Source organism: Triturus cristatus, chromosome 8 (genome assembly GCF_964204655.1).
Source record: "Triturus cristatus chromosome 8, aTriCri1.1, whole genome shotgun sequence".
Lineage (NCBI taxonomy): Eukaryota > Metazoa > Chordata > Amphibia > Caudata > Salamandridae > Triturus > Triturus cristatus.
Genome location: NC_140591.1, coordinates 1,315,646,146 through 1,315,672,930, shown reverse-complemented (window position 1 = coordinate 1,315,672,930; position 26,785 = coordinate 1,315,646,146).

Below are 26,785 nucleotides of genomic sequence, written 5' to 3'. Positions count from 1 at the left end.
GAGAAGGTAACTTTATCAGCGGGACTAACCTGGTCCCTGTATCTGTCTCACGTTCCCTCGCAGTTGGCCTGAACTTGTTACTACCCCCTATCTAGGACAACCAGGTGATTGTCAGTGGCATGTTGTGCTTTTAGGTGCTATACTGACCCAAAACTTTGACATTTAATATTTCTGGTTCTACTTATTGGATGTTTGGCATTTTGGTCTCAATATATTTAATTAATTTTGCTCTAGGTTTCTAAATTGGTGTGGAATGTCTCTTGTGTTGCGTTCTCACTTTTGACTGTTTAAGTGCTGCATAAATACTTAACACATTGCCTTTACATTAAGACTGACCGCTTTCATGCTGAGCTACTACAAGGTTAGGCACAGGTTAATTCAGTAGCTTTTGTGGTTCACCCTGATGGGGATTGTGATTGTGGCTTGAGGAGGGTTCTTAACCCCAGCAACCAAAAACCCAATTGCCTCCTCCACCCTTAAGATGTTGGCAACTTGAATTACGTATCAACGGAGCATCAAATGTAGATCACAAATACATTCTTAGTATAACATCACTCCTATTATTTGTTTTTATTTTGATGAAAGGCATCATATTTTGATTCAAAATAAGCATTCAAATAGTAGGCAGGCTTTGGAAGTGTAAATATGCCATTTGCATTATTTGTCCTAGCAAATTGTGAACAACAGATGCGCTCCTCCCTCTTCGTTGGAACTGGCCTCGAGGAAGGCTATTTACCTTGCCAGTGGACAGGTAAACAGTAAACACTGATATGCATAAAACTGCAGACACTAATTCTGTGCGCTATAAATGCAATCAAAACAGATTAATGAAATCTCGGATTTATTACAAAGTGAATGAACCCAATCAAGCAAAATAATGCCCTAGCATTGCAACACAAGGCATCCTATGTCCAGCCAACTCATCTATGCAAGACATCCGTGTGAAACATGCAGCGCAAGCATCAACAAAGCTAATATATCTGGTTTTCAAGTCCTGTTTTGCTTTAACATTTTTTCATCTTTACTGTTGGGGCAGCTGCTATGCCCCATCCTATCTATAAAAGAAATTGTCTAAAAATAAAAAAAAATACATTGCCTTAGCCGTGCCTGGCACTGAAAGGAACTACTTTGTATGTATCTCTTTTTATTGATCTTTCAATGAATAACACAAGAGAATTGGCAACAGAATTCAATACATCGCCCTTGCTTGGAGAAATATACGCAGCATCATATGATGCAGTTCCAAAACCTGACAAACAGCAATACATACTCCCAGGTGGCATAAGTCAAAAAGGAAAAATGGCTGTAAAATAAATAAACTTAATCCCCCTTGCTATACCCCATCTAATCCACAAATCTACTGTGATCAAGTCTAATCCCACCCAAAAGCCACCAGTAGCTTATTTACATGAAAGAGCGTTGGCTCAGGCCTCAAACTGCAGATAGGTGCTTCCACAGCTCATCAGATGTGGTCGCTGCATCTCACTCAAAGAGGTCCAAGACTATTCCTCTAGGTGGGAGTACAGTGTTAGGCAAGTCTTCACACATCATCCTCTAAACAGGTTCCCCCTTGGCCTCAAACTGCAAATGAGTCCTGATCATAATATTGGTAATCTGTCCCATTGCCAAGAGGAATCAATGTCTGTGGAACCATTGTGTGAGTAGAGGAAATTCATTTTTTTCTAATTGTGTGGTATAGTTAGTTTAGCCCCTCCAAGACAGTACAGGACCATGCGCCATTCACATGTTGTCAAAAGCTCAAGTGAGGGAGGTTTCAACCCAAGAAGCTGCACTTCTGGGTTAAAGGACAATGGGAACCCCAGAAACCCTTTCAACATGTTTGCCACCTTTTCCCAGACGGGGGGGGGGAGTCTGGGACAGTGCCACCAAATATGTACCACGTCTGCAATCGCTCCACATCCTCTACCACAATTGAGGCTTACATTTGGATACATGTAGTTGAGGTAAGAGTGGATGTAATGGTAGCTTAGCCATACCTTGTAGTGGATTTCCCTACCCTAAATACACGTGGAAGAGAAATATATTTCCTCTCCAGCCATCCCCACTGCTTCTGACTGATTTGTGTACCTACCAGGTACTCCAATATCTGATTATGTTTCCAGGTCTGAGGTATGTCTTGTGGGAGAAGTATGCAGTATAGATTAAAGATAGTGCCCTAGTGCCAATCTGGTTAGGAAAGAGTGCTTCAAATGGGGTATTTTCTCATATGAATGTTTACCGGACCTCCAAGTTCATAACCAAATGACAGATGTGAGCATAGCATGAGCATTCTGTCTCAGAAAAGGTGAAACTCAAGCATGCACTGCAAAAATGTTTTGGGAGCAGAAGTGCTAAACACATCTGATATAATCCGATATCCCCTATGCCTTCAGCCAAGATAGGCCAGATCATCCAAGGCCAGTGTGAAGGCCTTGTTATAATGAATGGATGTATGAGGCAATAATTATGTCATTAACTGTTTGGCAGCTAGAAAGGTAACCACACCCTCAATGTTGTGCCCATAGGGGTGCTCAGGGATGTGTTAAATGGCCTATGTTTTTTTCTCTAATCAAATTAAGTCCCACAGGGATCTTTGGACTATGCCAGGGTCCACTTGCCTCCAATTCATCTCACACTGTAGCATGGACTAAACCACCCCAAACCTTTGCTGGGTGGCAGCAATGTAGTGGGAAATGCTAGGCATAGGCATCCCTTCTGCCTCTCTGTGCTGAACCAACAGTCTCTAGGAGACCGCAGCCTACTTGCTCCTCCACATGAAGCACAATAGTTAGTGCTGAATTTGGTTTAGGAATTGATCTTCTAGACATATCCTGAGGGCCTGAAACAAATAAAATAATTCCTCAATTCTCTTGGTTGGACATGGACACCCACAAGAATTTGCTACACCTTTTAGTTCAGCAGAATAGGAAAGCTTGGATCAATTCAGTCACCTCACTTCTTTAAGAGTCAAATTCAGTGGCTCCTATTTTTCATATTTAACTTTATAACTATACACCGATTTGAAAGTCTGAAGATGGGCCATAACTGCAAGGAGGAAGGCCCAATGAGTCCCCAGTGTGAACAAGACCTTGCCTGCATTAAAGGAAATCCTGTATTTTTGGACTTCTAATTTGATCCCATTCACCCAGTCTGATTGCCTAACCGAACATGCCAGCAGTTCGATGAAAGAAGACAAAAGACAAAGGCAAGAATGGGTACCCCAGCCTGGTGCCCTATGTAGCTCAAAGGCCTGGGAACGTCAACTATTTAAGGCAACCTTAGCATTTCTGTAGGCGTAGTTACAGAAGACCATGTCAAAAAAATATGAGCCCTTTCCCATCCTCTGGAGGAAGAGGCATAGAAAAGACCAGTCCAACCTTTCAAAGGCCTTTTCTGCATCTAGTGATAGAAGTACCTCAGGGGTTTCCTTAAGATATACATTTGCCAAGGTGGTCAGTAGATCTAATATTATCATGTTTTTGATCCCCTTGAAAAAATTCTGCCCAGTCCGGGTGGACCAGAATGGGGAGAACCTCATTATGGTGGGTGGCCAAGATCTTAGTATAGAGCTGTGCATTGATTCTCAGTAGGGCTATTGGGTGGTATGAAGTGCAGAGTGAGCTTTTTTTTTCTCCAGTTGTGGGAGAACCGAGATAGTTGCCTTGCCCGTTGAAGCCGTCGTAGTACCATTGCTAGTGCAAAAAGTGAACACAGATGTAAGCTTAGGGGCCAACTTGGAGGCAAATATGTTTTAACATTGTGCTGAATATCCATGTGGACCAGGAGCCTTGACAGGCTTTAACAATTTAATGGCTTACATACTGGCACACAGCTGGATGGACTGCTCCTACTGTAGGACAGTAAACTTAGGGAGTCAGATCTTGTCAATAAAGTTTGCTTGTCTCTTGGGTGATCAGTGTTCCTCAGAAAACAGGCTGGAGTAGAAGCAACTAAATTTGTTGACTTTATCTGTGTCATCAATTATCTGGTTCCCATATGTGTTATGAAGAACTTTAATGAATTCCCTCTACCGTCTGCCATGCAGAGGTCTGGCTAGCTGTGCACTTACCATATTGCCCCTCATACATCTCTTTTTTGAGGTGGAAGAGGGGGATATTTTGCTTGTTTGTGTAGTGTAAATGAAGCTGGCCTCTGACAGCTATCAATTTACTTATAAGCTGCAAAGATGGTTTCACTGACCCTTTTCCATTCCAGATCCAGAATGTCCTGTTTCAATCTATGTATTTCATGTTTGAATGTGTTGCTAAGCAGGGCATAAACGGTGCAGGGGTGCATCCAGTGCATGTGTGACTAGAATGTATATGCTGTATCTGCAAGGTGCAACTCCTGCCACATAACTTGTAGGGCAAGCTAAAGCAGGGATCTCATTAGCTGCTTTGATAATGCACGTGCATGACCATGTTAGCTACTATCTGTATCTGCATCATGTTAAATTCCCCAGTAAGCACAATCTCTCTGCAAGCCCCCTCCCCATCCTAAAGTCTCTAAGAAACGTATAAGATAAAAGGCTTGTGCTGTGTTGGGGGCATACACCATAGCTATGGTGAAAGGACATTACTAGAAGGTGCAAACCAAGATGAGGTATATACCCTCTTGAAACACCTTAGTGTCTGTGACTTTGAAGGAGAGATCTTGTTTGAAGAATATTGCTACCCCTGATATTTTTTCAGTAGGTGGGGTTCCTGTCACATCTGGGTGTGTGTTTCTTGGGCTTTTCCAAATGGCCTCTCTTTTATGTGGAGAGTTTAGGCCCTTGACATTACAGGTAAGGTTACTAACCATCAGAGAACATAGAAGAAAACATAAGCATATGGAATGTGATCAAATGCCATGACCCAGACTAGTACATAACAATGCAAAACAGTAAAACAACAAAATGGAGGGGTTTTTATTCCCCCAAGAAGGGAGTAACTGGGGCCTGCTCACTGTCCCCGTCACTATCTAGTATGGAGCATGAAACCCCCCTTCCTCTGATCTGTGCCTGGCAAGAAGGTGCCCAAACAAGACCAACCACCTGGTTCAGAGGAAGCTTCTTGGGCCCTCTACCTTTCCACCCCACCCAAGTAAACAGTATCACATATCAATGCCACCTGCCCATCATAAAGCCTGATATGTTCAAAGGAAGACCCACAAGTTCCCGTTAGAATCCATGATTGTCAAAATATGTTTGTTATGGGGTGAAGAGACCAGGAATTCTAAAGAGCAGACCTAGAAGGGGGAGTATCAAAAAAGGACAAGATAGCTTACAAAGGTAGCAAACCTTTTCTGTTTTGTAGACCTACCCACATGTTGGCAGTAGTCATTTCAGATCTCATTGATCACGCCAGATTGTGTAGTGATTTTTTGGAAGGCTCAAACATTTCAAGTCAGGTTGGGGTGTTCATGAGTTCCGCCAGACCCCCTGTAATGCTATTCCTGATTCACACGGTTATGCTGGGTTGTAGCTCGGTTTCTCTACTGGCTCCTACCATTCTAGTCTGTCTTTGGAGCTTGAACGTTTTTAGCACTTTTGCATGGCGATTCATCATGGTCATCCTCGGAAACTGGGAGACCTAGCAATTGAGAGGCCTTCATAACGTTACTATGATGTTCAAAGGAGAGAACGAAGGGAAAACTCTGTGTGTACCTGATTCTGCTATCTTCTAGTTTTGGGGTTACTGGCATTTGTTCAACACGACATTTAAAAGTTATCTGGGTGACATTCAGGTATACAGAGTAAGTCTGATTTTAAACAGAGACGGTGCCTAGTTCCCTTCCACAGGACTGCTTCCTTCTCTGAGGAGCTGTGGTATTTGACCAATATGTCACATGCAGTTCATGCTCAACTATGTCCTCGTTCATGCCACAAAGACAAATGTTTTCTCTTAGTGAACAGCTCACAAAGTCTTCCAATATGTCCATGGCCCCTCTCAATTGCAGCTCCACTGTAGAGCTGCCTGGCTAGTCTAAAGCACCTCCAACTCGGCTTCTGCATTCAACATTCTCTGGTCCACAGAGTAAATGTGATCCTAGCTGTTGAATTTGGTACAGAGGCTCTCGACTAGGTCCAGCTTGGTCAGTTTCATTCTTGCAGAGGTCTGCTGGGATGTATGGTCAGCATCTTCACTTGCATCTTCCAGTCTAGGCTGAGGCCTGTCTAAATATGCCAGGAGGCTAATGTGAGTAGATTTCTTCATGGGGGATGGAAGAAGGACCCCCTACAAGTCCTCAGCACCAAGGGTTAGTGCTGCCCCACGTGCTATCCATCTCTTCTCTGCATGCGGGGGATAAGACTGCATAGACAGTGTGAATCTCCTTAAGATTGCAATCCACTTTGCTCTATAACCTTATTCTCATCCTGGCAGTCCTCCAACCTACCACTGAGGCCCCGAAGCCAGTGTTTCCCATTTCTAGCTATATGTGCAGCACTACCGGTGCAAAAGAACGGCTCCCATCATCAGACCAGGCCAGTAAATCCAAAGGTTCGCAGATCTGCTCTTCCCGACAGGCAGGACTCTTTTGTGCCCGGATAAAGACAGTATTGCTCAGTCAGCCAACCTATGTTGTTCTGGTGCCCCGCAAGCCACACATCCTATGCATGTCAGTCTGGCATCTGTGGGCATTTTGTTACCTCACGAATGTCGGACACCATTCTGACGTCTATCTGCCTCGGCTATCCAGATGCAGGTGGACCCATGCAAGCCCTCATCGAAGGAAATACAAATATATATAAATAAATATATATATATGTATACATAAACATATATATATTACCTACTGGCGGTCGCCAGTAGGTAGTTATAGTTAGGACCCTGTTTCCATAGGAAAACCGCAACATTCTATTTTGAATAACTTTGGCGCCGGTCGACGAATCCTCGCCAAATTTTCAAAATAGGTGGGGCGCTACGCTCCGCTCCTACCCTGAAAGTCTCGGGGGTATTCGTCAAGCGGGGGCTGAGATAAAAGGGGGGTCCCAAAACGCGTTTTTCCCATGCATTTTTCCATAGTACCTTTAGACACAGCTACAGCCCGAACGGCTGAACAGAGTTCCTTGAAATTTGGCAGAGAGGTAGTCTACAGGTCAAGGAAGTGCCTTTTGTAGGTTTGGTGTAAATCTGTTCAGTAGATTCTGAGAAAATAGCCTTTAAATCAATAGATATATCTGAGCCAGCTTACGGTGCGCTTACGGTGCGCTTACCGTACGCGTACGGTGACGTGCGCGAGCGCGATTCTGATTGGCTGTTCGATCTAAGTAAACATTCGAATCGGTCAAAACCAGGAAGCGGCGGCTGCCATTTTCTCTCTCGCACTCTGAGGGGGGCAGCAAAAACAAAGACAAAAAACATCTAAAGGGGCAGTATATTCAGTTCTTAACCACCCAGCATCGATATAGGTGTCCCCAAACAATCCCCAAGGCCCCAAAAAAAATTATTTTTTTTTTTTGAAAAATCGCCGATTAAGCTTACCGTACGCGTACGGTTAAAATTATGAAAAAAAAATAAATTATCCACACTATCCCCACCCCGTGTGCAAACGGTGCCCGAAGGGCACCATTTGTGCATGGCATGTTAAATCATTGAAAGTATAAATGAATACCATTCTCAACGAAGCGCATAATATGTCCCCCATGTGCGCACGGTGCGCGAAGCGCATCGTGCGTACATGGCCCATCCCGCGTAACGTGGGCACGCGGTGCGCTGCGCGCACCGCCTGACCACCGTGCGTGCACGGCACTAACTGCGTAAAGTGGGCGCGCGGTGCGCAAAGCGCACCGCGTGCTCACTGTGCGCGCATGGTGCGCGAAGCGCACCGTGCGCACACGGAACGAACAGCGTTAACTGGGCGCGCACGCCACGAATGGCGTAAAGTAACTTAGCATTTAAAAAACCGTACAAATTCACTGAAAAAACCATAGGTTTCACACACGTTATAGTTAGGAATTAGCATTTAAAAAACCTTGCAAATTCACTGAAAAAACCATAGGTTTCACACAAGTTATAGTTAGCTGTACATTTCACTCGTAAAAAACCAATGAAATTCCCCCGTTATAGTTAGTGCAGGCAACTATAACTCACGCGACCGCAATCCTCTGCTGATGACATATGTGTCTTTATGAAAAAAAAATATTTGTAATATATGTATAGCTAAAATTTAATGGAAGAAGACATGGGCAAATAAGTGTCTAAATACAGTATTAGCATCAGCAGAGGATTGCGGTCGCGTGAGTTATAGTTGCCTGCACTAACTATAACGGGGGAATTTCTTTGGTTTTTTACGAGTGAAATGTACAGCTAACTATAACTTGTGTGAAACCTATGGTTTTTTCAGTGAATATATATATATATATACACCAAGACCACGGCTGTGGTCAAAACGTGTCTGTTTGTCTGCCTGAATAAATAAGTACTATCAACACTCACGACTGGTGTGGCTCGTTGATCTTTGCTGCAACGTGGGGATTCTTCCCTTTACATATATATATATATATATATATGTATCATTTTTTTTTCACTAAAATAAAAAAGTCTTGACTAGAGAGATGCCAACAAATATACCTAAAAATTGTAAACATTATACTTATATACATATATACATATATATATATATATATATATATATATATATATATATATATATATATATATATATATATATATATATATATATATATATATATATATTGTTACTATAATCGAAAGGTCTTGACTAAAGACAGCCCGATTCTGCGCTCTCTATTTACAGTAGTGTACATACTGCTACTTGACACTATTCTTCTATGCTAAAATTAACCGCTTTTAAAAACACGCATGCCAAGCGACCAACATTTCCAAATAAAACGAAGAAGATGCAAAGGAAAGCAATTTCCCAAACAGATTCCAGCAGACTTTCCAACCCACGCATGCCCTACTTTCTTCCTGTGGCACACTTCTAGCTGAGCATCAGAATTCTCGTGCTCATTTCTTTGAAGTAAAAGAAGCAGACAAATACGAAAAATAGGAAAAAGAGGGAACATACTGATATAAACCAGAGCCTTGTCAATTAAGATCACATTCTTAATACAAAGAAGAGTTAAAAGGAGTCTCGTCCAAAGTCTGAAGGGCACATAGAGGCACAGCAGACTAAATGGAAAATAAACAGGAAGGAAACGTGATAGCAGAGCCTGGTACCCGTCCGTGTCCATGCTAATTACTTGCGCCTTTTCATAACAACTTTCAGAATCACTGCACTGATGGGGTGGAAGGTGAAGGGCTGCACTTCTATCCAGTCTGAAACATCCCTAACTTTCATGTCAGAAGACATTAACCTCATCTAATTATAAACAAGTGACTCATAAATCCAGACATCACATGACTGCTAAAATATGTGCTTTGGTTGAGAAGTGGTTGCTCTTGCATGACAAGGAAACTAAAATCGCGTTGCTTTTAATTAAAAATGTCAAAAACATCACTCCTTTCTCTACCTATTATAACTATTATCCGAGATTTTTTTCTCTACAGGTCGAGTTTTTTAATTTTCTGCTCTGCATTGTCATTTATCCAAAATGACTGTAACAAAGTATCGAGCAGGCTCTCTTGTCAAGGGCGTGTTTTAGTATATATCTGCTTTGGCCAAGCTCCTACAATGACTAGTAAACAGACATTCCAGAGCGGAAGACAGGGGCGTAACACGGGCTCCTCCACCCCCTCGAGCGTAGGGGTCCCCAGGCCTTCAGGGGACTGGCAACCGTTCAATGGCGCCCATTCAGCCCAAGGCCAATGCATATCTGTGACATATTTGAGACTCAGGGGCTCATCGTGACATTAAAGGGGGGGAGAGGTTTTGGAAAGGATCATTTCTATGACACTGGGGAGAGAGTTGAAGTATTAGCTGATATCAAGATATTATCCGAAGGAGAAGGAATGGGTTTATATCAATGAATCAAGTAAGCAGATTAGTAGCATCTATAGAAAGACGACACAAATGAATTATATAAGCATAAAAACAGTGTTTACCACAAAATAGAAAAACAATGAAGAAAATTTGGAGAACAATGGGTTTAATCATGTTCATGAAAGTCAGCGAAACTTGGACGCTTGTTTAAGTCAAAGTAAGACAAAAGAGAACATTAGGAACTGTAAAAAATGACTCCAGTGGGACCTTAGTAAAAAGAGCTGCTACTTATTGTGTGTCTGTTGTTACATACTGTTGTTAGCTTAGGCCAGAGGAACATTAGATTTGTTTTAAGATTCAGTGGCTGAACCCGCCGCCGAACTGTGCTTATGGGACTATTGAAATGCGGAGGAACTGATAACTTGACTTTAAAACATAAATGCTATGGTATCCTGTTGATCTTATACATTAATCATCTGCCTTTGTGTCTGGGGCGGGTGCCCGGCTGGTTACACGCACCTTCAAGTTTAAGGGGTGGGCGATAGGCACTCTGCAAGATCGGGGTGGCAGGAGGTTTTCAAATCAAATCAAATCAGTGAAATTTATAAAGCGCGCTACTCACCCGTGAGGGTCTCAAGGCGCTGAGGGGGGGGGGTCGCTACTGCTCGAACAGCCAGGTCTTGAGTTGTTTCCTGAAGGAGAGATGGTCCCGGGTCAGCCGTAGGTGGGTGGGGAGGGAGTTCCATGTCTTCGCTGCCAGGTAGGAGAAGGATCTTCCTCCGACGGTGGATTTCCGAAAACGTGGGACGGAAGCGAGGGCGAGGCTGGCGGATCGGAGCTGGCGGGTGGGTGTGTAGAATGTGAGGTGGCTGTTGAGGTACTTCGGGCCCATGTCGTGGAGAGCCTTGTGTGCGTGGGTGAGGAGTCTGAACGTGATCCTCTTGTTGACGAGGAGCCAGTGAAGGTCTTTCAGGTGGGCAGTGATGTGGCTGTGGTGAGGGATGTCCAGGATGAGTCGTGCTGAGGCGTTCTGGATGCGCTGGAGTCTTTTCTGGAGTTTGGCTGTAGTTCCAGCGTAGAGGGTGTTCCCGTAGTCCAGGCGGCTGGTGACGAGGGCCTGGGTGACCGTCTTCCTGGTTTCGGTGGGGATCCATCGGAAGATCTTTCGGAGCATGCGCAGGGTGTTGAAGCAGGATGATGAGACGGCGTTGACTTGCTTGGTCATCGTGAGGGAGGAGTCCAGGATGAAGCCCAGGTTGCGTGCGTGGTCCGTAGGCTTGGGTGCGCTGCCTAGGGCAGGGGGCCACCAGGAGTCATCCCAGGCAGAGGGAGATGGTCCAAGGATGAGGACTTCCGTCTTGTCTGAGTTCAGTTTCAGACGGCTGATCTTCATCCATTCTGTCACGTCTCTCATTCCTTCCTGGAGGTTGGCTCTGGCGGTAGCGGGGTCGTTTGTGAGGGAGAGGATCAGTTGGGTGTCGTCAGCGTAGGAGATGATGTTGAGGTTGTGTTGGCAGGCGATGGCTGCGAGGGGGCTCATGTAGATGTTGAAGAGGGTGGGGCTGAGTGAGGATCCTTGCGGGACGACGCAGATGACTTCAGTGGCCGCGGATCGGAACGGGGGGAGGCGGACTCTCTGGGTTCTTCCGGCGAGGAACGAGATGATCCACTCCAGTGCCGCTCCTTGGATTCCGGGTCAGGGAGTCAGGAGTCAGGAGTCAGGGTGCGGTGGCATACGGTGTCGAAGGCTGTTGAGAGGTCAAGGAGGATGAGGGCAGCCGTTTCCCCGTTGTGGTTTGCACGGAAGCCGGACTGTGAGGGGTCGAGGGAACCGTTGGTCTCGAGGAAGGCGGAGAGTTGTCTGTTGACGGTCTTCTCGATGACTTTGTCTGGAAAGGGGAGGAGCGAGATGGGGCGGAAGTTCTTCAGGGCCGTGGGGTCCGCGGTGGGTTTCTTGAGGAGGGCGCCCAGCTCGGCATGTTTGCAGCTCTCCGGGAAAGTGGCGGATGTGAAGGAGCTGTTGATGATGTTCCGGAGTTGGGGTGCGATGATGGAGTCGGCTTTGTTGAAGATGTGGTGCGGGCAGGGGTCGGTTGGGGAGCCGGAGTGGATGGTGCTCATCATGCGGGTGGTGTCTTCGGTGCTGACAGGGGTCCAGGTGCGGAGGGTGGTGGTGGGGGGTGCTGGTTCGGTGGTTGGGTGTGTGGTCAGTGCGCCGAAGCTGTTGTGTATGTCGGCGATCTTGCTGTGAAAGAACAAGGCGAGTGAGTCGCAGAGGTCTTGCGAGGGTGTGATGTCATTGTTGCAGGCGCTGGGGTTGGAGAGCTCTTTGACGATGCTGAAGAGTTCCTTGCTGTTGTGGGTGTTGTTGTCCAGTCGTTCTCTGAATGTCGTCTTCTTGGTGGTGAGGATCAGCTGGTGGTGTTTGCGGGTGGCGTTCTTGAGGGCTGTCATATTCTCTGCTGTCTGGTTGTGGCGCCAGGCTTTCTCGAGGGTGCGGCAGGTTTCCTTGGAATTTTTGAGGTCGTTGGTAAACCACGAGGCTTTCCTGCAGCCGGGTCTGCTGGGAGGATTCTTCAGTGGTGCAAGTTCGTCGGCGCAGTCGGTGAGCCACTGTGTGAGGTTGCGGGCTGCTTCGTCAGGGTCCGTCATGTTGGTGGGCAGGTTCTGGCTGAGGGAGGTGGTGAGCTGGTCGGTGGTGATTTTGTTCCATCTTCTGCGGGGAACCTGTTGCGGGTGGTGGTGGGTCGTGGTTCTCCTGAAGTTGAAGTGGACGCAGCTGTGATCTGTCCAGTGTAGTCCAATGGAGTGGCTGAAGGAGATATGCTTGCTGGAGTAGAAGATGCGGTCAAGCGTGTGTCCGGCGTAGTGGGTGGGGTGTTCATCAGTTGCTTGAGTCCGAGGTTGGCGAGGTTGTCCAGCAGGGCGGTGGTGTTGCAGTCCTTGTTGTTCTCCAGGTGGAAGTTGAGGTCTCCTAGGAGGATGTAGTCTGTGGAGGTGAGGGCATGTGGGCTGACGAAGTCTGCGATGGCTTCGCTGAATTGTGTGCGTGGTCCCGGGGGTCTGTAGATGAGGGTGCCTCTGAGGGTGGTCTTGGAGTCTGTGTGGATCTGGAAGTGAAGTTGTTCGGCGGCGGTGAAGGTGTCGTCGGAGTTGGTCGTGACGCGGATGGTGTTTCTGTCGACGATGTCGATGCCTCCTCCAGTTTGGTTGACGCGGTCCCTCCGGGTGATCTTGTAGCCATCCGGTATGGCTATGGCGATGTCGGGGGCTGAGGAGGCGTTCATCCAGGTTTCCGTGAGGAAGGCGACGTCTGGTGAGGTTGTGTTGAGGAGGTTCCACAGTTCGACGGCGTGCCTGTGGACGGAGCGGGTGTTGAGCAGGATGCACTTGAGGTGGTTGTTGCTGGTGCTCGGTTTGGCGGGTTTGGTGCAGGATCGGAGGCAGGTGAATTGGCAGGCTTGGCAGGTGTAGGGTCCGTGGGTGCGTTTCGGGGTGGCTTGGTAGCAGACGGGGTTCCGGCCGGCATTGAGTGCGTGGAGGGTGGCGGCGTTGTAGATCCGTCGGGTGCGCTGGCAACGGCGAGCACCAGGGGTCCTGGCGCTGGGCGCAGTCCAGGCGTGGACGGGCGTAGACGGGCTTGCCTTTGGCGCGCCTTCGGTGCACAATCGGCGCGCCCGCTGCGCGTTCGCCGTGCGGCCGCCATATGAGGGGCTGAGGGAGGGTGGAGCAGCTGGGAGGCGGGAGCGGGGTGGCGAATGGGAACGGCGGGGGGGCGGGGCCGCAGGGAGCAGCGGCGGGAAGCAGAGGGCGAGGCGGGAAGCGGGGGGGCACAGAAGGCAAAGGGGGAGCGAGGGGGAAAACAATCACAGGTTACAGAAGGCAAAGGGGAATGAGGAGGGTTATTGGGCCCCTTTTGGGTCAAAAAAGATTTTGGATGAGGAGGTCCCACCCACATAATGTGGAATGCTCCAACATTTGGCCACCTCATCCCACCATGATATGTTGGTACTACCAGGGCAGGCTTGACCCCCAGTTAATGGAGTTCTCAAGATATATTATTTTCCTGGATAGAAAGAGGAAATAACAAGGATAAATAAAGATATTTCTCCTCGTTATGTCTGTGTTGGTAAGGCATACCATTTTGACGCATTCCCAGGTTACAAATCTTTGTAAATTGGGGAATGTGGCAAAATGCATGGATGAATGCATGGGAAGGCCCATGCTCCAACCATGGAATGCTTTTCCAACACAGATTACTGCAAGGCAAAGATTTGTGCTACCATGTTTTACTCTGGATATACTAAGCCACTCAGAGCCACGCGATGCTTAGTAAATCTCACTTAAGCCCTTGCATTGCCTTGTTTTGCCTTGGTGACAGAACGGCAAAGCAAGGGGTTAGTAAATCTGGCCCCAGGTGCATTGCTCTTTCGTGTGAAACAGATAGGATGTTTGTAAACATGAAAAATTAAATTAGAATCTCTAGTGCAATATTAAACACAGCAAAATAAGTTAGATATTTGCTGCAAATAGATAAAGAATCAGATTAATACAAGTCAGATTAAAAAAGAAAAAACCTTGTTGCTCGGCATATGTAGAAATATGCAGATTATATATTTCCTATAATTAGCTACAGAATGGAAAAATAAAAATATTGCCAAAAATATCTCCTTTCTGCTAATCACTGTTTATCTAGAAAAACAGAACAAATGGATAAAATGTGTTTTATTTTCACTTTGAAAATGCTCTGTGACCTGCCTTTCCCCTTAGCTACTGGCTCTGGCAGCAGGCATTGTGAGGCCAGGACTCAACTGTAACACGTTAACGCTGGTTTTGACTACTTTCGGTTCTTTATTACAAGTGAGTAGGTGTGTCACAAGCCACCAGTAATAAGGATATTAGAGACAGGCTTTTATACTGAGGTTGCAGGCTATAATGTATTATGTGACATATGCATAAACAGGTGCATGCACATCCGTCAATGGAGCCCTATTATAAAGCTTTATTTGAGGGCCCTATAGTTGATTCATACTGGTTGGGTCACATTTATCCTACTTGCTTCTCTTCTCACTCCTGGTATTCAGCAAAGTGTAGGAAATACATTTTGACTGTATGTGCAATTAATTTGTAGGGGCATTCTTTTAATTATAATTGTTGTACATTGTGCTTGTTGCTTTCCTCAGGTATTGCACTTCTAAAATGTTTAAATCCTATATTAAATTCATTTCCATGTATGCAGAATCAAGTGTACCTTCAGGAACCTTTTGTTGAAGTGTGAGTACATGAGCTGAGGCTGTTGTGGAAGCTCTGATATAGAGCATTAAGCTTTTACCTTCTTTAACCTTCTGTCATGTCAGTGATTGCATGCCTCCACTGGCCCCTAGTAGGGCTAGTGGAACAATGGACTTCTTGACCTGCATGACCTGACTCTAGACTGAATGTTTACATGGGACCTCCTGCCAATCAAGAAACAAACAGCCTGACAGCTAGACTTCAGGCATCAAAAGTAAAGATGGTCCCTAAGAAAAAACGGAACAGCCTGAGAAGATCTTTCCCCAAACATTAGAGTGTACTGCCACCACTTGTTCTCCCCAAAACCACTGAATACGGAATTGTTCACACAAAGATGATAGAATACATTGTCTGCAGGTCATGGTGATAGACTTGCCCTCGGCTCACCAATAATCCAAACCTAGCCTCTATGATCATAATCCGGCCATCCCAATCACTGGCTCAGTTACCATTCTAATATCACCCTGTCTATGAATGATACTGCAAGGACATACAAAATCAGATTTTGATGGATGGCCACTACAACTGTAGACATTGCACAGATAATAATATGGAGTGCAGCGGTTAAAGAAGGCAGAAGAACCCAGCTGATCTCCGCATTGTAATTTTAGGATCTCATTACAAGTTAAGAGATACATTTGGAACAGAGGGCAGCATTTTGTTTACGTAGGGATCGTTATAACATTTACCAGGTATGGCAGTTAACCCACGCCATCCCGCCTAATGTGTAATGAAGGCCATACCATTTTAAGTGGTAGCATAAGCCCTCCAACACCCTGATACTAATCACCCTCCAATCAGCCTGACACCAAACTAAAGATAACAATACCTTCAATTTGTCTCACTGTTTCTATAACAAGAAAGCATTTTTATAATATGAGCGAAAAACTCTCACCGCCTCCCCCATTTTTATCTAATCTATCATGCTGACGAGGCCTCTAATATAAATATATGTCAGTGCTACTTAAAATATACATTGATTAATGGTTTTCAAAGCACTTCATATTTACAATGACTATTCTTATGTCAATTTTTGTTCTATAGCACACATTCCCCGAACTAGTGTGTCAATATGGGTTTATAATTGAAGTAAGCCGTATATCAGATATATTTTCTATTTTGGTACAATGTAGCACTCAGAAGCAATTACTATAAATGCAATATTGTATCACACTGTTACATATATTGCTGAATATGATTGAAAAAATACAAGAAGTGTAGGTTTTCCTTTAATGTTATAATATAATGTTATATTTGAAATAATGTCATTACCTGATGCTTTGTCATTACCTATTCTATTCTTATCTGGGAAATATGTAAGACATTTAGTATATGGCTCAAACAAACTTTGTAATATAACTTTTGCTGTTATTTAAATCCAATATTGTTTCAATTGAAATTAGTGAAGAAGTTCAACGAATACTGGGACTATGATGTTATAATTTGTAATACTATTGACAACTATTTCCATGTAATGTAAGCCAAACTTTAAGCTTTGGAAACAGTTAAGATTCACTTTGAAATCTTCTAAGATTTAAACACATTCAGGCAGAAAATTCTTATAATCGACAGATTTTAGGAGATGGTGAAAAAATGAACATAGGAATACAGCTCCTCACAGCTTTGCCTTTACACTCCATAAATAGCATAAAGGCTTGCAGTGTAATCCTTCTGCTAGTGACACTGTAGGATCATGGCCAATACCTTGATCCATCCTTGAAGCAGACTGAATCTTATCTGGCTGCTTCAGACGGTGGCCCTATTGAACACAACTCACTGGTTCTTTCCACTCAGAGTAGGCAGATAGGTGCTGTATTTTGCAGACAAACACACTGCTGCGGCTCAAAGAAACAGTGATCCACAAATATCCCCTTTCTGTCCTGCACTGTTAAATATCCGGCTTCCTAGTCTTGTTTCGGACTAATTAACAGGAGAGTTTAGCGGATGTTTATCTTATTGGGTGCTGAGGCTGAGAGCATATCTCTAAAAGCACTGGAGAGATAGTGCCATAGAACAGGCCTGCTTGAGGATTGATAAAGTTTAAAGACTGCTAAGAGCTCTGAAACTTGGACAGTATGGAGCCTAGAAATCAGCCTTACTTAACCTAGACACATGTAGAAATGCCCTTGGGTAAAACGCACTTCCTGCAGCCAGGCTGAGTGCAGACAATGTGGCGAGAGCCAAGGAATCGACACTTGTCCTGCATAAAATGACCGACACTGGACAAATCAGAGGGTTTCTTGGAGCCCCCAGGCTTTAGCTGCAGAAAATAATAAAACAACTTTTCTGCAGGTTCCCACGCTCCTGTGCCATTATCACACAATATGACTGAAGCAGTAATACATTTTGCTCCATTCACGGTTCTGCCCTTCATTCTCTCAGTATGCCATCCTTCCAAGTTTCTCAAGCCATGCTGTATATGCAGTAATGCACAGGGTGACAGGCCAGACTAATCTCCATTTTTACTCAGCTTTCAGTAAACTCTGTCATTCTTGGCAAGATTAACCACGAATTGTGCGAGGAAGTTTGCAACAGTGTGCCTTTGTTGAGCTTCGTTGGGTGGGTTTGATGGTCTCAGCACTCAGCAGAAAGTGATTGTACCATCGCTTTAATACAGAATGCAACATACAGGAAGCTTTGAACTAAATTCAGAAATAAAGATTGATTAATTCAGAAAAAAGCAATTACACTTAAACCCAGAAATAGCAGATCCCATACTTTAGATATGTCTTCATTATTTTTTAATCAGATTAATTCATAATTAATGTTATTTTAACACACATTCGTTCATCGGCCCTTTTACGTTACACTTCCACACACCTTCCTCTAAAAGAATCGAGTACTATGATGGCGGGGTTAGCCCACTTTAGGGATCCAACGGCTTCCTAAAGGCGGTAAACTATCCAACAGGAATGCTGAAAGAAGTGTGTACCGTGGAATATTCTGTGTGATATGTCTCTGAAGTACAACGTTATTAAAAAGAAAACAATATGTAAACATGGCAGCCAATCCTCACACTTTACTGCATTCATTACTGTACATGACAATTCGGTGATAGCCATATTAGCCATTACATGGACGTTGTCTGGATTCCGCATAGTGAATGTGAGTAAGCGAATGTGTTGACCTGTCAGCACCCACTGTGACCATAATCCATTCAAGGTGCTAGCTGAATGAGGAAGCACACAAAAGTGAACTGCCTTCCCTCCTGTAATATCTATGCTTTTTAGAAACCTCAGTAACTTAAGCTGATCACTGATGCAATGGATTTTTACAATCAGATGGATCCAGAGATGTGCCCCAGACAACAAATCATAGCCAAAAGCTTGGTTCTGTCGGAAATACTCAGATAATTAGATATTTACAGGTAGTCTGCCTCAAAACACTCCTTCCACCAACACATCAATTGATGCTAATTCATTCCAACGTACACAATACCCTTACAGTATAGAGTCTCTTTGTAAGTAATATATTTGTTTGCAGTAGCTCAGTTTACTACATAGACAACTCACCTTTTTTATGCTTTTGGGAGCAGAAAGAGAAGCAGATGTGCACTACGCGAGCGAGCATTTGTTGACATGGTGTGGATGCAAATGTAAGTGAACTGATCTAATAGATGTAGATTCTAATGCGCCACCACAAATGAAGCATTGGCTATCTTTGGGAGCATTTGGGAGGAGGTTATGGCGACTTTTTGAGCTGATGATCTGCTTTGAATTCACGTATAAGACTATGGTGTCTCAATATGCTGTCATGAGGAAGACTTTTTTTTTTAAATGATAAAGTACCACAATGAACTTCTGGGGTCAAAACATTGACGGAATTTAAGTCTGTATCATTCAAAAGAGACTGTTTAATCCAATGGACACTTGAAACCTAAATAGAACTATACATTTTGGTGGAAAGGCATGATCAAATAAGAACAAATCGACTATTTAAACTTTTTAACACGCACATGCACCTTTCACACTGCGCACAGAGCACCTTATTTTGATGAATCCTTGTTTTGGTTGATTCATATCTATGTAGTGAATTGAACTACTGCAAAACAAATATATTGCTTTGAAAGAGGAACTATACTGTATGGTCTTGTGTGGTTTAGAATAACTGTATTGAGGCAGACTAGCGGGAAATATGTAATTTTCTTTCAGTATTTCCAACAGAACCAAACGTTTGGCTATGTACTGCAATTAACCAAGGTTCAGAGGAACACAGGGTAACCCCATGTTATATTGTGCCCAGGCTACAAATAGCAGAACAAATCTGGTGGGGCAGTGGAATCAGAAAAACCACCAGCAAACTGCCTCCTATGAAGTGAAGTTCAATAGTGTCCTTCAAATACACTGATGTCTTTTACCTTGTACTTTTCTGTAGAACATATAACACAAGTCAACACAAGCCACTGGTGGTTTATTCCCAAGACTCATTGTGGTAATAAGTCTTGTTGGCTTGTTAGAATTTCATAAAAGTTACTGAGAAGATTGATGAAATGCTTGTGGTTCACTGAATGCCCGTAAACCTCTGAGATGTTTATCCACATGAACACCACAAACTCTTTAGAACCTCAATCAATCAAGTGGCTTCTAAAATGCAACTACTCGCCCATTAGGGTCTCAAGGCGCTGGGGGAGGTGGAGCTGCTGGTCCATCAAAGGGACTGTGGTTTAATCGAAGAGCCAGGTCTTGAATTGAGGAAGTGACGGTGATTACCTGAGGTGGAGAGGCAGAGTGTTCCATGTCTTTGCTGCAATGTAGGAGAAGGATCTTCCTCCGGATGCAGTCTTGTGGATACGTGGAATGGTAGCCAGGGCCAGTTTGGCAGAGCAGAGGTCTCTATTGGTTGCATCGAATGCGAGGCAGTAGTAGAGGTACGCAGGTCCGGCATCATGTAGGGCTTTGTAGGCATGTGTGAGGAGATTGAAGGTGATTATTTTGTTGACCGGGAGTTAGTGGAGGTCTCTCAGGTAGCTGGTGATGTGGCTGCGGCAGGGGATGTTGAGGATGAGTCTAGCGGAGGCGTTCTGAATGTTCTGCAGGTTCTTGAGGAGTTTCTGGGTGATGCCGGCATAGAGTGCGTTGCTGTATCAATTCTGCTGCTGATGAGTACGTGGGTGACTGTCTTTTTGGATTAGGTGGGGATCCACTTGAAGATCTTTCAGAGAAGGCGTAACGTGTGGAAGCAGGGTGAGACGCCATTAATTTGGCGGTTCATGGTGAGCGAGGAGTCCAGGATGATGCTGAGAATTCGTGCATGGTCAGTGGGCGTTGGGGGGGATTCCCAGTGCAGCGGGCCACCAGGAGTTGTTTTTCGGACGGTGAGGAAGGAGCGGATCCAGTGCAACAGTGACAGTTACAGAGAAATGTTTGCCAATGTGTATTTAAAGAAACATTTTTAATGAACCCGACTTCTTGTGAAATGCCACTTTATCATATTGTGGCCTTGTAAAATGATAGCGAGGTCAATCAAAGGTAATTTTCACTTAGTTTTAAATATACAATTCAATGGTGAAAGCAGATTTAGATAAATGTATGGACAAGTAACTTTATAAAAGTTTACTTTGGCCTGTCTAATAGTAAACTTATTTAGAAGGTGTGTGGATCGCAGCCCTGATCCTATCATTGAATTCACATACTGGCTGCAAACATCCCTCTTATCAGAAGACAGTAGCTTTGCCTATGGCAGCAGAAAGGCATGAGTGGTTTTAATAGTGGGCACTTGGCATGGATTAGCTTTCTGGAAGTGGGTGAGAACAGTTGGCAACACAAAGGACAGCATTAATTGTTCTTTGAAGTGCTGATTCCAAATGGGGCTCTGAAGAATTAAAAACATTAATTACAATTCTCTCCAGACAATTTGTCGCTGGTCTTAGCAAGAGAAAATATGAGCTGTAGCACTGGCAAAGGGAGGAAACTTCATCTCCAGAGGGAGTGGCTAGAGTAAGAGGCAAGGATCCCGCTGCTGAAGACAGGCATTTTGGAAGAAGGATCCTGGGAAAGTTTGCAGTAAATCAAGAAAGGAACTGTCAGAAAGTTATGGCCTAGTACTCTGGATCCACACTTCCACCCAGCATGGAAACTACCTCTGGCCACACTCAATATACAATTTTGGACAATAGGCAGAAGCGGGGAATGGGTTAAGAGAGAAAACACAGGCACTGGAAAACACCATTCTGACTCATCACTCAGCCTGCGCATTGATGTCTGTAGGTTGGAAAGTTTATCTAAAAACAACAAATATCATAGTTATCTACCATGACTAGTCTGCATCAAACCTCAACAGTGTAGTGTATACCTTAAATATATCTCTGTGTAGCTACACTTCTGTATTCTTGGAGTAAAGCTGACTTGCTAAAATGAGAATTTGAAGTTGTAGCTAACTGCAAATCTATCCCAAATATTCTCTATCAAAATCTTGGGAAGAAAACTGAAGTCATTCTTTGCCAGGAAGGGAGGTTATTCATTTGAAAATGGGAAACTCTAACTTAATAAGCACACCTTGGTTAGGTATGAACACACATTTCTGCGAAGTTCTTCTCAAAAGTAGGTAAGGCATGATCAGCAGTACCCACCAGTAGGTCAGCAGTGCCTACCAGTAGGTCAGCAGTAACAACAATTCAAACTCCAAGAAACAATACAATAAAATACCAATTAAAAAATGTAGTGAGCAACAAAACAACAAAAAGACATCAAAATACCAACAGCCACATAAGAGGAAATGGAGATATGATTTTTTAAAGATTGAAGTCAAAAGGTGCCGAGATACAGGCTGCCATACCCTTCTCCAATCTTGCGAAAGTCTGGGTCTATTCCAGGGAGTAACTGGACCTACACATATAAGGGGACATATGCTCGACCTAGTTTTCACGGACGAAAGGGTTATTGACCGCATGGAGATTCTTCCGGTAGATTGGACTGACCATCATTTGATCAAATTTCCGATGGCCATTCCTAGCCGAGGAGCTACCGCCCTGAGGGATGTTAGGAACTTCTTGGATAGGGATTGGAAGAGGTTATTGGAAAAAGTGACACAGTCACCAATGTTCCCTTTCAAAGGGGATTTTGATGTACATAGATCAGTGGAGGAGAACTATACGGTCTTTGGTAGTCATATTAATGCCCATGTTAATCAAACTGCCCCTCTGAAATGCTGCAAAAATAGAGGCAGACCCTCCGCTAGGTGGTTCAATGAAAAACTTAAAGACTTGAAATCAAAATCAAAATAGGCAGAAAAAAAATGGAGAAAGCACTATGCAGATGAGGATAAGTTTGCCTGGAAAGTGGCTATATCTCTTTATAAAAAAGAAATCTCTGCCGCTAAACAGGAATATTTCGCAGAGATCATTCTGAACTCGTCGAATAAGTCCAAATGCATTTTTAAATTAGTTGAAGATCTCACTAATCCTCAGTGCTCACAAAATCAGATTCAGCCTACTCAAGATCTCTGCGATAGTTTAGCAACATTTTTTTAACGAAAAAATCAGTACTATCATCATGGGGCTTAAAAACAACACCTCCGGGAGGGGGTAGGATGTATGATTCCTAAAGTAGCAACCTCAATTGATAGTGCGGGCTGAGTGCCCTATGTAGGTATACAAACTGGGGAAGGGACTGGTAAACTGAGTCTCTTGGACCATTTTGACCCCTCTCGGAGGAGGAATTCAGGAGGCTCGCCCTAGATCCCCTCCCACACAAAATTTGGAAGGAATTTGCCTCAGAACTTTTTCCCAGGCTCCGACAGATTTGTAAGCAATCACTTTCCAGTGGAGTGGTACCATCTGGCTGGTAACAGGCTGTAGTTACACCACTCTTGAAGAAGGCCACTCTTGATTCAACCTGCCCGGGTAACTATCGGCCCATCTCTCTCCTCCCCTACCCAGTGAAAATTCTCGAAAGCCTGGTCAGCAAATCTCTGTCAGCATTTTTAGAACACACCAGTTGCCTGGCAGATGTACAATTTGGTTTCCGTCCAGAACCCGGAACTGAGTCAGCTTTGGTGACCGTGATGATGATCGACGTCAGTTGGCAGACAGGGGACAATCAGCAATACTTATTTTGCTTGACCTGTCTGCCGCTTTTGACACGGTCAACACAATATTTTGCTGACCAATCTAGAGGAGGTGGGAGTAGTGGGCACTGCCCTAAATTGGTTTTGATCCTATCTATCTGGCAGGTGTCAGGCCATGGCTCTTCCACCGTTCCAATCAGCCTTCACTAATATCTGTCATGGGGTTCCACAAGGATCTGCCATCAGCCCAGTTTTATTGAGCCCATTGGTTAATACCATTCAGGCGCATAATGTGAAATTGGTCAACTATGCTGACGACACCAAGATCATTTTATCTCTTGAAGGGAACCCAACCTAATGCCCTGGAGGAGTTTCATGCGTGCATGGATGACACTGCGCAGTGGTTACAAAATAACTCTTTACAATTTAATTCGGATAAGACTGAAATTCTACACTGCGCAGTTGGGAAGGTTCCTCTGCCTCTTCCTTGTAACTTCTGGCCTCTCGGCACTTCCACTCCCCTGGCGCCGTCTACGACGGTGCGAAACCTGGGAGTCTTGTTCAATGCCAACCTGTCATTGGAGTCGCAAGTGAACAAGACAGTAGGGTGCTGTTTTGGCCTTATGAGAGCTCTATGAAAGATCCTTCCATTGCTTCCAGTCTCGGCCAGAGCCTTGATTGTTCAAGGCGCTATCTTAAGTAGACTTGACTACTGCAACGCCTTATTGTTGGAGTCCCCCAAATATTTAATCCAGAGATTACAACGTGTTCAGAACACAGTAGCGAAACTAGCTTTGTCCAGACCACAAGGTTCTTCTGCCTCAATGTGTCTAGCCGAGCTACACTGGCTTACTGTGCAGCAAAGGATATATTTAAAATCCCTTTGCATTGGGTTCAGGGCGCTGCATGGACTTGGTCCTAAGCCACTACAGAAGAAACTGGTTTGGTACACTCCTACCCGAAGTCTCCGTTCCTCTTCCGCCTATCTGGCAAAGGTACCCAGATTCTACAGAGCCAGACTGGGAGGAAGAGCCTTTAGTTTTGCTGCCGCAAAGCTTTGGAATGAACTTCCACTCTCAATCAGACAATGTAGTACCTTGTCCTTGTTCAGGAAAAGTATCACAACGTGGCTGTTCCCTAGAAATTGATCCTGTTATCTCTGAGTAATGCTCATTTTAGGCTCTATTTTATTTCTTTTTTCTTCTTGTTCCTTGTTGGTCCGTGTTCACGTATCTTCAGCGCCGGGGTACCTGTAGGGTGTTTGTCGCGCTCTATAAATATTATATACAATACAATACAATACTAAAGCCCTCAACGATTAGGAAGTCTGTGGCACTTCCATTTACAACAGAGGCAATGATCCTCTAATGAATCTCTCTCTGCTGATAGGAGGGATAGAAATTAGGGTGAACAAACTCCATGTTAACTATACAATGAGGACCATTGATTGGCAGTCAACTTACAGGTTTGAAATCAGATTTCGATAGACCATGCAAACCAAAACCTCAGCAGTTACAACACAAAACAGTAGAAGTAATGTAATGTTCTGATAAGGCTCGTTGATTCTCTCTAGAACGCATTTAACCACTAGTCACAGTCAAAATGGAAACATAAACAGGACTCAATAATACAATGAGAGAAATTTAGATTAATTTGGATGTTGTATTAAGGAATTAACATTTATCAGAATGAGAGGTTTATTAAAGACTTCAGTCAAGAATATCACAGCTAGCATTAAAACACTAAGGGGCCCATTACGATGGCGGTCAGATCGCCACCGGCGGGCCGGCGGTGGCCTCCGCACCCCGATCGTAACCTTGAAAACCGCCGGTCAGATTATGATGGCGGTGGTGACCGTGGCGATGTGAAAATCCATCCGCCGCTTTCCCGCCGGTAGCAATCCACCCGCTGGCCTGGCGGGCGGAGCTGGCCTGCCAAAATGGTGCATTGCCTAGCTTTTTGCGCCATCCGGATTAGGATGCATGCGAAAGCCAGGTTTTCTGGGCAGTCTCTGTGCTATGGAAAGGCTGGCGGGGATCATGTTGGGGGGGTGTGGGTGCACTGGGGAGGTACCCCAGCACCACTCACCACAATGTTAAAGCTGCAGAATCTGACCGCTTTGGTGGCGGTCACATCATAATACCATGGGCGGGACCACCACACGCATTGCGGTCGGTCCCAATCTCCGCTACAGTGGCGGACATAAAAAATCCGACCGCCATCCTAATAGGCCCCTAAGCATTTAGGCAAATCTTCAGAGAAATGTTTCGACAAAGAAGGTCTCAGTCCATCAGCTACCAATTGTAGCATCGACAAACAGTCCAAAAGTAACTATCGATCAGCATAGCTTCTGGATCCCAAGAAGGAAAAATCTAAATGTTGGTCATTGAGAAGCAAAAATCAATGGTGTTGCCCCTCATTTGGGGTTTCTTCTTTTATAGGATCTTTAGCAAACTCCAGTGTCATAGCATTACATCACCATCGAAAGACTATCATATGTCCAAGTTCACATTAAGTCACCTAATATGATTCAAAGCATCATACTGGTTTCCCATGCTACTCATGAGAAATTAACATTTTTGAGTCATCACAGGCTTAACATTGGTGGATAAGAAATGTAAAGTTACAATTTATAGCCATAGCTGAAATTCTATTCCCACAGGAATATTTCACTGAGAATGTTGTAAAATGCATTGAAGAGCATCAGAGTGTAGAAGTGTACAGGACAAAATTTACAACATTTTACTTGCAAAGAACAGTCCATTGTATCAAACCAGGGTAAAGGTCAGCATTTGAAGATCATTTTGTGAAGGCTTTTAAGTTAGCATTGCACGTTTAAATGAAATAAGCTTTGACTTTACCTCAAACGTGTTGAAATACAATCAATTCAAATGAAAGAATGTATCAATTTCACAAATATAATTACATAATTACATAACAATAACTAACGTTAGAAATACCATACCGCAAAATGTTTCAATATTCATATAAATGCACGTTTAAAATTGTTTACTCTACTAAAATCATTTCTCATATTTCCTAAACTACATAGTCTCTAATATCAATTTGCAAAACCACTAGACTGTACATCATTTCTACACATTTTTTGCAACAACTTTTCTAACTTGTACATTCTCAGCAAAAAGCCTAAAAATCACTAGGCCACATCACATAGCATCACAATTCTCATCAATATTCGTCTAAAAGCAATATTTGCATTTAGAATTTATTATTTCAACTCATTTATGTGTATTAATGTTACCTTATCAATGTGTTTTCTTCATCTCACATTTTAAAGCATGCTTTTATGATGCCTCTTATTACACTTGTCTCTGTCTCTTGTGTCACTATGTATATCATGTGCAAAGTGTATTTTCAGCCTTTCGTGTTTTCTGTGTATAAATCTATATCATTTGTTATGAACTTTTTAAAATCCTGCTGGATCAGGTCTGTCTTGAAGTATTTCACTTGAACCAATTGCCTAACATCCGTCTATTATAATGTGATTAGGCTGGTGATCCTTGTAGCAGTCTTCCTTTTCTCATTTTGGTGTGGAGTCCTGTTTTAGAAATAGTCAACACGTTTCAGCCAGTCAACTTCTGGCCTCTTCAGGATAAGG